Below are 11,841 nucleotides of genomic sequence, written 5' to 3'. Positions count from 1 at the left end.
CAGGAACAGTCCAAATTCTTGTTTACTGAGAAAAGGCTTCTGTAGACATGGAGAAGTATGAAATTAATCCAGTACACAAGCTATTATAATTCCCAAAGCATGACCAATGCAGACAGACCTTTCTATAATAAACCTTTAGAGATTAGATTTATTTTAATATTAATTTTGAAGATTCATGTTATTGGAAACAATCCTGGGAATCAAATGCAATTTCTAATGTTTCTAAATTAGTTGACTACTTATTAAAGAAATGTGAAGAATCCACACTAAAAGTTGGAAGGTGAAGCCTGTGCTTGTACAGTGTGAAGTGTGAAATGTGAAATATATGCTTTAATGGATTATTTTGTACATGTTGGATTCAATTGAGCCTGTGGCTTGGCTCTGAGCAATCAAATATTCTTTCATTCTTAACAAGCGGCAAATGATCTTTAACTGAAGCCCTCTGAGATGAGAAATTTATTTCTCAAAGGTTACAGTAGAATCATTGAAATCATTCTTTCAGCAGCCCAGCTCACGCTTGCCAGACGTCACTCAGCAGCTTTTCTAAACTTTAAGGCTTTTCTCAACATTAAACAGTGCAGGCTTGATCTTCGCCTTCTACTGATCATCAATGTAAGCCTCATTAAAACAGGAGATTATTTGTACAGTGATCACCACTGTAAGGGGTACATAGACTTTCCTCCTGGCCACCATTGTAGGGAAGAATTTCCCTATTGTAGGCCACCATTGTAGGGAAAGGCATTTTTCTACTGATCACCACTCTAAAGAGGGATTTCTCCACTGACCACTTACTTGTCGTGGATATATACCACTAGCTGTCAATAAAATTGTATATAGTTTCTTAAGACCTGAAAAACATTTCAAGAGATCTTTCAGGATAAAGACTTCTGTAATGTAAACACAGTAAGTAGAAATAGAGTGAACCATAAAACTGACAATGAGCCTTAATATGGAAATGGATTCTCCTTTGCAACTATACCAGCTTCCATGATCCTGGAAAGGCTGTATGCAGTTTGAAGTGTGTGTGGGATTTTGTGCCAGAGAGTGGAAACAAGATACTGATGTTGGACAAGAATACCCGCATCACATTTCAATACATCTCTAAGGTGTTCTATAGGACAAACCTTTTCTTTGTTGATGTGGATCACAAATCCTGTTTTTAAAAGGATTACAAAATTACAGTAAGGAAAGTAGCAACAATTTCTGGGCTCCCCTGTTCCTCTATTAAGCCAGGCACAGAAATTACTTTCAGAATAGGGATCACACAGGAGATATTGTTTTGTGGTGAAGAGCATTCTTCTTCACTCCCTCCTTCCCACTGGTCCCCTTGGAATTAGCTTAGTTTAAGTGTCAGCCCGGCTTTGGTCTTTGGTGCAGAGCCAGCAGATTAAACTGTTAGTATATGGTCTGCAGTCATGCTTACACACATACAATCTGCCAGATTAAAGGATTGGCCTCTCCTGGCTGCATGCTGATCAGAAATCCTAGCATACCCCTGCAGCTGGCAGATCAGAAAGGCCTCATGCCTGCTACTCCCAGGACCGGATTTATGATCTGAGGGGGCAAATATTGGTTCTTCTCTCTTAACTGGCAAATCAGAGCCTATGTTAAGGCCGGGCTTTGTCTGAATCCACTGACTGAGGAAACATTACCAGGTTCAGGAGAGTTGCTTGACTTGTAGTCTTTTCTTCTTTGCTGGATGTTGCTAAAGTGACTTGTGTCAGTGAACTCAAATGAGGTCCAGGATTAATTTACCACTGGTTTTGCTGGAAATGTTAGTTATCTTGGTTTACGATTACCGGGAGGCACCCTCGGAACCCAGTTGTGTGTATTTCTGGCCGTGTGTGTGTTAGACCCTACAATAAACCCCTGTGGTTGATATCTGCATGTGCTCTCTCTGCACTCCTAGTTCATCACGATGACTACTTCAACTTTTACAAGTATACTTTTAAAAGCACAAACAGAGTCTGATTCAAATTATTGATACTACATTGGTTTGGAGGCTTTTAGAAGGGATTATTCCAAGGACTATTTAGTCTCTAGGTTTACACAGTATTTGCTGGGACTTGTGGCCAGTTATACAGCCAGGCTTGTACACTGCAGACTTACCAAACTGCTTACAGACTATCTTTCTCTTGACTATCTGTCTCTTGATACATTCTAAAACCTGCCTTGTCTGTGCTACTTACACTGCAGCCTAAACAAGCTGCTCATATACTGTCCAGCCAATTGACTATATTTGTGGCTACTGTCACTCTGAAAATACATTTTATTATTGCAATATAAAATCTTTCTGGTCCTTTATTTGTTCCCTTCTTAATTGTTCACATACAGTCCTAACACTGGACAATTTTTACCAAACACATATCTAAGGTCTCTATTTTAGAAATAACTGGGGATTCAAAAGGATCCCTTGATATCCCGCACATGTATTTCTCAACTCCCAGCTAGCATGTAAAACACCTGGTAACTTGCTAAGGTTGAGGTGGACCATAAGCATGTCTATATATACACACACAAGGGTCAACCTGACCCATCATGCTGCTCCTCCTCAGCACGGCCACTGGCCAGAACTAGCAGTGACATGAGCAACTGAAGGAGATAGAGGTAAGTGATCATGCACATTATCTCCCACTATATGAAATGACATATCAATTTAGCAAGTTTGTGTTGCCGTTTTAAGCAGACATACAAAAAAACTTTCCATTAATTCCGCAAACATAACAGACATTTGTTTATCATCTGTAGCACTGTAAGTGGTTACATGTTTTTGTAAATTTTGCTATACCCAATTTAATCAAGAAAGGGACAGCTGCAGCCTTTATCACTATCGGCAGCAGATTTAAAATGATTCATGGTTTATGACTCAGGAAACATAGTATATAATGAATGTAATTATGATTATATGTACACTGAACTACAACTAATCTGTTCAATTTACATAAGTAGTACACGTTGCATATAACCCTTTCACAACTGTATAATGAACATTGCAAAGGTGAAGTTTTCTAAACAAACCTTTTCCAAATGTTGTAAAAGCATAGGAAGTGAAGCATTAAAATATGTATCTTTGAATTTGTATGCACAGTACAAAAAAAATGTTTAGAAGAGATTGATCACATTCACACTTTAAATGTGGCATTGACAGTGTGCAAAATTCTACTAACTATATCAAATTGATCAGGTTGTTTAGCCATGTATAAGAAAGCTTGGCTTATAGCCTAACCAAAGTTTTATTCTTTTAATACAGATAAGGGGACCGACCCATGGTTCTCACCTTGATACCAGGTAGCTTGCCCCTCAGCTTTAGTGAGAGTGCTTTGACAGGAGTACCACAAAATACGTACTTGTTATAAAGCATCAGATTCAGCTAAGGTTCCTCATAGAGGAAGTTAGAAGGGCTGGGAGGAAGGGATGGGTGTTGACTGCTGGGGTTAGTGGCCCTTATTTATTAAAGCTCTCCATGGCTGGAGAGGATACATTTTTATCAGTGAATCTGGGTCATCCAGCAAAGCTGGAATGTATTTTTTCAAAGTCATTTGGTAGCAAATGTTTTGAATCCTTGACCAGATCCATTCTAGGCTTGCTGGATCACCCAGCTTCACTGATAAACCTCTCCATCCTGGGAGAGGTTTAATAAATCAGACCCAGTGGGTTGAAGTGTAACTAATGTCCCTGCTAGGCCATTATTGCAAAAAAGGGGCAAGCGCTGTCTGCTTCCTGCATGCCCAGCAATTCGTTTCCCCCACATATACCGGAAATGACCTCCAGGGCAGTTATGTCATACCAAAACAACCAATCCAGATGGCCTTTAGGAATTAAAGAAGAAAGATGGGGGTAATTGTGGATTTAGTTTAGCTTTAAATTAAGATTAAAGCTAATATGAAAGAAGAGCCTGTATTTAGAGAAGAATGGATGTGACCACATCTGATAGCTTGGTTGTGATGCTGAGGTCAGAATTTTTAACTCCAGTCACTAAAAAAAAACAGATTAGCATTTTCAGAAGAAGGTTTGCAAATGTAGCTCCTATATATTTCATATAAAAAGTTTACTTTTTACCTTCAGCAATCTCTTAACTGCAAGCATGATAATCTCTTCTACCTGGAAGCCAGAGCATTATAACTTGGGCCTTCCTTGCTGCAACTTTTAGAACAGGTTCAGTATGGGCCCCACAGGGAATCACTACATTCTATTAGATAATAGAATTATTTTCTATCCCAGCCTGGTAAATGTGCACAGCCACGTGCAGAGTTTCATGCTGCCCTTTGTGACAGCAGAAAACAATTAGGACAATGTTTTACTGACTCATTATCAAATACATGACAGGTTTTAGTTTCACTAGGTTTTCATTGAAGAGTTTAAAGAGGATTTGCTCTTACTAGTCTGTCTGACATATCCAGGCTATTACACAACCAAGAGGAATAGAAGTATCCCGGTATCTGGAGCCGTGAACTCACACATTAGATGACATCATTACAAAACTAGGACAAGAGCAAAATATTTTTTAAAGACGAGGATGATTGGACTAAATTACACAATTCTACATTTCTTGGTTTTCTCCCAGAAACAACATTATCACATCACAAGTTTTCTATTGGATTAAGGCCTGGGGAAGGGTCTGGCAACTCAATAACATCAATCTTGTTGGTCTGGAACCAATGCGTTGCTCATTTACTGGTGCATTTGGGGCTGTTGTCCTTTTAAAACACCAAATTCCAAGGCAAATTTTGATGTTTTCAAACTGACCCATGCTGGTATGCAATAAAAGGGCTCAACTCCACAGTATGAGAAACATCCCTATACCGTGATGCTTGCATCACCACAGTGGGCTGTGGCTTGAATGCAGTGTGGGGGGGGGGGGTCATCTGACAAATTGTCGGTAGCCCCTAGACCCAAAAATCCTGTCCACAAAATGTTGCACCATTACTCTTTATTTTAGCCAATGTGTTCTTTGACAAACTAACCTTTTCGCACATTTTTTTTTTTTTTTAAACATTGGGACTTTACAGGTGCTTCTGGTGGATTGCTTGACGATGGGCATCTTCTAGGGGTAACTTTAAACCTTCTTTGCTCTTCCTGGAGCTAATCATTAGACAAGTTTTTGCCATTTTGGCTATTCTATCCATTTGAATGTTGTTTTCCATTTTCTTCCATGCCTTTCAGGTTTTGGTTGCATTTTCAAGCATTTGAGATCATTTTAGCTGAGCAGCCTAACTTTTTCTGCACTCATTTTTGTTTTCCCTTCTCCAATCAACTTTTTAATTAAAGTACACTTCTGAACAATGGCTGAAGCAACCTATTTTATTCAGATTTTCAAAAAATTATGCACTATAACCAGCATGTACATTATTTGCTGCCTTGATTCTTTATTTAAGAGCTGTAACTGATACCAGTTTTCATGGAATGAATAACTTCACTTATTGAACTCCACACTGGTAATATACACTTTTCCTCACTTTCTATAAAGGTATAATACAAATGTGATAAATTTTTCTTTATATTTTGATTTGGAATAGAATGGGCAGTGCATTTTGGTGTATGGAAATAAAAGCCATCTCTAAAGATTTTAAGCTTTGTTCACTTTTTAAACACACAGATATTATACAACTGTATATATGTAGAACCCTAGCATGACCTGTGTCTTCTATATGCTTTAGGTTTTTTGTGCTGCTCTTAAATTTACCCTCACTTGCACACAACTCAACAAACCAGATAAATTTGTATGTTCTGGAGTGGTTCTAGTAAACCCCAAAATCGGTATTTTATTAAAACAATTTAGATAGATGGCTATGTGGGCTGTAATCAGATCCAAAGAGGCACCATAGAGGCAGATTTACAAAATCCTGGAAGTCTCTCTGCTTTGTCCGATGAGTGAAAGTTGGCTGGGTGCTATGCCAATGTTCTTAGCTCCTGCCTCATAAACTAAATCTATTACTTCAAATGGTACAATTATAGCCCAAACAATGATTTCCTTGATACCTATAGATTTAACATGGTGACCAGTTTTATTGACTTCTGTGGGCCGACTTTTAGGCACATTGTTCCCAGATCTAATAATGCCAGGCCCTTTTCACATACTGACCTGATCACCAGCAGCTCTGAAGTATATGGAAAGGAACTTGAGAAAGTAGAAATCATAGTATATAGACCCTGAGCTACCAAAACATGAAATTTACCTGCATATATTTAACATCCTGAAAGACCAAATATATCTTTTTTCTCCTTAACCGACGCTCATAATTTCCAAACCATTCAAAGACCCTGAGCTGTTGTTATCCTAAAGACCAAATGCATTGCTCAACACATTACAAACTGACCAAAATAATGGCTAATCATCTGTAACCTATACAACCCAAACTCTTAACTGACCATCAGTTGGGATTTACATGCAAATGCCATACCACTTTATAGGAACCCCAACTGCAGTTGTGGCCACTACTTTACCATAAAACAAAAAACACATGCCACCACGCCTAGATGCCAAGAAGGCCTTTGATAAAATCTTATGAACCCGTCTACATTCTCATCTTGCTCACAGGAGGTTTGGCACACAATTTCAAGCATACATAAAAAATGTATACGACTAACCAATTACCCATCCCATTCCAACTCCCACAACCTATCACCATGCAAAGTGGAACCAGAAAGGGATGTCCATTATCCCCCCATTTTTTCATTCCAGACTTTGATCTTTTACTTAGATTATTTGAAAAGGAGTCAGACTTTTCAGGGAGACACTTTGGCCCCACAGAAATCAAACTCACTGCATTCACACATTTTTATTTCAAATCCAGTCATCCCTCTTCCATCTATAATGAAAGTTTTTCAAACATTATAATGAATCTTAGTTTATACCAATAATTTTGCCCAGTTGATAGCCCTTTACCCAAAACACAAACCGAGTTGGAGCTCGCTGGGTGCACAAATTTCACAAAAGAGCTTTGCCAAATTCTACAATTTTAACTTACTCAAGCTTTATACGCAATGAAAAAAAGACTTTTTAACTTTACCAATTTTAGACATTAACCTGGTTATATTTCCAAAAAAACTATCAATCTACTTAAAACCACCCCCCTCCCCTTTATTCCATACATTCTCCTTCAGTGGCGGACACAGAGTAAATAGCAGTGGAATCTTAGCGCAGCCCACTTAAAACGGGGGCCTAAACCTCCAGGACATCTTCCTGTATAATGAAGCAATCATTCTTCACATTTTGAAAGATTGGATACATGGCAACTCCTATTACACAAATAGACTTCTCGATTTACCCCCTTGGAACTCTTAGCTGACCAGCTCAAGTACAATCCCTATTTTCACAATGGCAACTATGGCACTGGCTACACAATACCTCTATGGGGTAACAGCGAATTTGGGCCGGGTTTAGCGCTCCTATCTTTTTTGACTGGGCCACCAGGGGTCTGACAGTGGTTTGCGTGCGTCTCAATTCGAGAACACACAAATCTACTTATTTCCAGAACTAAAAAGAAATTCCCTTTCATGGCAGAGTATCTATCTTTTAATACAATCTAGAGTTTACTGCTCTAGGGTAGCAATTTTTGGTATGACAGAGAGAGGGCATTTGATATTCCAGAGGAGCAAGGCCCTATTGGGGGCAGAACAACAATCTTACAATGCTGGCTTACCCCACCCACAATCCATCTCTACAATACAATACAATACCTTTGCAAATGGAATGGACTGAGGCCTCCCTACACCATGACACCCAAACCCATACTAGAACTAAATTATATTATTGTTCTCACCACACCTAGTATCCCCCCCAATTGTCTTACCTTGATAACGTAATGACGATTTCCATTAACAAATGCAACAACCTCTAAAACCTGATCTAGATGCTTTGTCTGTGTGTTTGTTTTATTAATTATATCTTATCACCTATGGCCCAAGATTACTTTTCTGTTTGGTTCATTGTTCACTTTTTTTGGTTTAGTCATTATCAGATCATTTCATTGTCTTTTATCTAGTCCCCCCCCCACTCCCCAAGTCTCAAAGTGGGTAAAACATTTGCATCAACCAATGCCACACCTACTCTTAAATCTGGTCCTGATGCTTTCTTTATTCTACAGGATATTGATTTGTTCATTAGGACTTTTAACTGCTTTGCTAATAGTATCTTTACACACCTGAGACCTAAGGAGAAAAAAAAGTTCTATTTGTTGCATTGCTTAGTTAGTCACGTCATTGTAATTTCAATTAATTGTATTGTATCCTTTTCGAGTTAACCACAATAAAGTGTAAGAATAATTACCTGCATATTACACTGTAGCTCCCCCTTTTGCAGTCACAGGTCAGGCCCATGGAGACATTGACTTCCCTCTAAAAGGTGTCCTATGGACTCTGGCACCAGGACATTGGTAGAAGATCCTTTTGTGTTACACTGCCATCCCCAGCCCGCTTTCTTTCCATAGTGCATTCTAATACCATCTCTTCCCCAGGAATATACACATTCACCCACCTTCCATTGTCTGGTTGTGATGCTCACATGCTCATTGTAAAATGTTTTTTTCACCAGCTGTAAACATTTTTAAATGTTACAAAATTACTCAGTAGTGTTTTGCTACAGACTAACAGTTTCTGAGAGCCATTTTTTTGGATTGTGTTGTCAATATGAGGAGATAGCACAGGAATACCCTCAGTCACTGTCCAATCAGCTGACTATGGAAGGAGAGGTGATTGGCGGTGACAATGGCGCTGTCCCATGTAATGCATGAGGAGTAATGGTGTGTACACAAAGAATGCATGAAACTATATTTGTCACAACAATATAGGACACAGCAGATTATCAATCGTAAAGAAGCTCTGCTTCGTGAAGAAACTTAGTGCTGAAATGCTCAAATCATTCACATTAATGTATTTAAAAAAAGCACAACTAATAGAAACTTGACATTTAACAGCTATTTAAAAGGTACTCAAAGATTTACTTTATTTACAACTGCATTTGAAATTTGGGCAAATACAGATGTTACACAAGGAAACAAGAAGTTGTTTACCTGCCAAGGATGCATTTCTGTCCATCCAGTCATCTGATTTGTACAGCACAGCCATGGCTGATAGAGCTAGAGATCTTTTTTTCTACTACAGGTTACACTTACAGTTTTTGTTCATTCCTAGCCTGTGAATGAACAGTGAAAAATGAAGCAGCCACTTATGAATTCATCTCTCTGTCACTCTCTCTACCGCCATCATCATGTCTTCTCGTAAAGCACTGCAGCATCTTTTGTTTGTTTTGTCTTCTTCTACCAGTTTGTGTTCTGCTAAAGCTGGATACCAAGCCAAACTTGGAAACTTGCACTGCTTACAGTTAAACAAGTATTAATGTATGTCTATGCAGAAGTCATACACAAACATCAACATACAACCATTAAAACATCACCTTTCTCTTCAAACGTCACACAACACTAAATATTTTCTGAAAACCACATTACACACTTAGTGGGAGAACATCTGACAATTTTTTTTGTAATTTCAATTACAGATTTATTTCTCAATAAACAATTTCAGAAGCTCAATAACATTTCATTGTTCCACTAAAAAAAAAGAAAAAAACTATATACAGCATATTCTGTATATTGAAAAGTTTGTACATTAGACATGGGTTGCTGAAATATATACAAATTCCCATGTACTATACACATTATACCTGTACAATGACTGAGTCACACAAGCTTTGAACATTGGATTCCTTTCTATTTACTTGCAAACATGAGAAAGCTGGGTTCCTAAAAAGTAGACGTGAAATAAAATCTGAAGAGAAAAATGTGAAAAAACCTCCAGAAAGTAAATGTAGACTGCATGCCATGACTCGAAATGCAATATTGAAATTCATTGCTGAACTTTTACTGCACTCAAACATTTCTAGGTGGTATATATATATATATATATATATATATATATATAGTCAAACCACAACAAATCCCTGCAGCAATAAATGCCAAGGGCCAGGATCCCAACCAACTACTGGTAATCTATTTAATCATCAAATGACTATCCAGACGTATCAGTGCAGAATCAGCTTAAGTATATTCATATATGTGTGAAAAAAAAAAAAAAAGAAACCTGCTCAGAGTATAGCAATGTAGTCTACATTAGAAAGGTTTAGCCACAAATCATTTGAAATGTTCCTCCCGTATGTAGTCTTTTCAAAGTCATCCACCCACACAGCTACACAATTTCCATGCTGATCACTAAAAACACTGTGTGATCAGAAGAAGGTCTAATGTAGAATTACAGAAATTAAATTCAAGGGCATCATAAGCAGTGTACTACACAAAAAGGAAGTATTATACAAACATGAATGCCAGAGTTCATCTGTGGAGCCTTGGAGGACATGTGCTCAAGTTGCATAGAAATAGGTTGTGTAGTAATAGACTTTGGCACCAACAGCCAAAGATGAACAGGCCTACTCACAAACCCAAGTGAACCAAAATGTACAGATCATTAACAATTGTATGATACATCAATACTGTACATATTTCTTTACATTTATCAAATACATATTACATGTTTGTTTGTTTTTTTTTTTACCCATGCAGTACAACCTAGGACATTGATCACAAAATTACACAGAATTTCATACAAGCGCTTTCACTCTTTTTGGACACAACGGATCACGGAGATGATGGTATGTTAATGCAAGTTACAATATGAATAAATTGTATGATTGTATAGATATGTGCTCACTTCTACATTCCTCTGGTCTGTAAAAGCCACAGAAGGTATGTTTTAGATATAAAGACAACTAATGTGACAAAAACAGGCTGACGTATGGGAGTAAATCTTTGGGGTGAGTATGAGTATGAGTGGAAAAAAAATGAAATTAATTTTCTTTGAAGCTTTCACAACATAGGTCAATGTTTGTGTACAATATCTATGTCTTCATGGAATTTGAGAGATTTTACATTGAATAAAAACTGCAGCCTAGGTATGGTCATTCAGAATAGAATGAGACAACATCCATTATGTGTGCTTGTACTGTGATCCCATCATCCTGATGACTACCCAGGTTTCCATAGCATGGAGAGCTTTTCTAAATCAGCAGTGAAGTGAGGATACATTTTTAGTCAGCCAAGTATCATCCCATCCCTATTCAAAATCCCTTGCAGGACTGGGTGCATTTATTTGCTGGAGCAGTCTGACCATAGTATTCACTCCATAAACAAGTACTAGTTCAGACAGGTGGTGCAGTTATCACTTCTTCACACCCATTAACAGCCACTGGGAAAGAATGAATTGGGGTGACAGCAGGTGGCTCAGTACTGCACGCTGCAAAATGAAGGTTCGTTAGGTAATGTATAACGCAGATGGCATGGTGCCAACCACTAGGATCCATTATTAACTAAACAAGCCCTACATGTCTGCAATATTAACCAATTTTTTACATGCCTAAAATGAAATTGATCCACGGCTCAGTTTTGCTACAGTTGATATGCAAAAAAGGTTGAGTAGAAGAAAAGCCTTAACTTCATTCCCAGAAGTTGCTCATAAGTGACACGAGTGTGGTTATGAAAGAGTAGAATGTTCACTTGACAAAAGGATAAAAGTGGCGTCAAGTGAGCAGCCTCCAATCATTTCATAAATTAACCCCTGTAGGTTTAATGTAGGATTTTTTTGGTGTCTTCTCAGGCTTTTCTTTAGGGGGGATTAATTGGAATGTTAGCAGTAACATTAGAATATATTACACATTTGTTATAAACGTTACTATAAGTTCCCTTACACAATGTGAAGTACATCTAGTTCCATTACTCTTGAAGTGGGAATGCTTTGTTCCTTTTTTATGTTTTGCCATCTGTTTTACTACTGAAAGAGGAGTTCCTCTCAAAT

The sequence above is a fragment of the Pyxicephalus adspersus genome, chromosome 2 (assembly GCF_032062135.1).
Source record: "Pyxicephalus adspersus chromosome 2, UCB_Pads_2.0, whole genome shotgun sequence".
NCBI lineage: Eukaryota > Metazoa > Chordata > Amphibia > Anura > Pyxicephalidae > Pyxicephalus > Pyxicephalus adspersus.
This window is presented reverse-complemented; position numbering follows the sequence as displayed.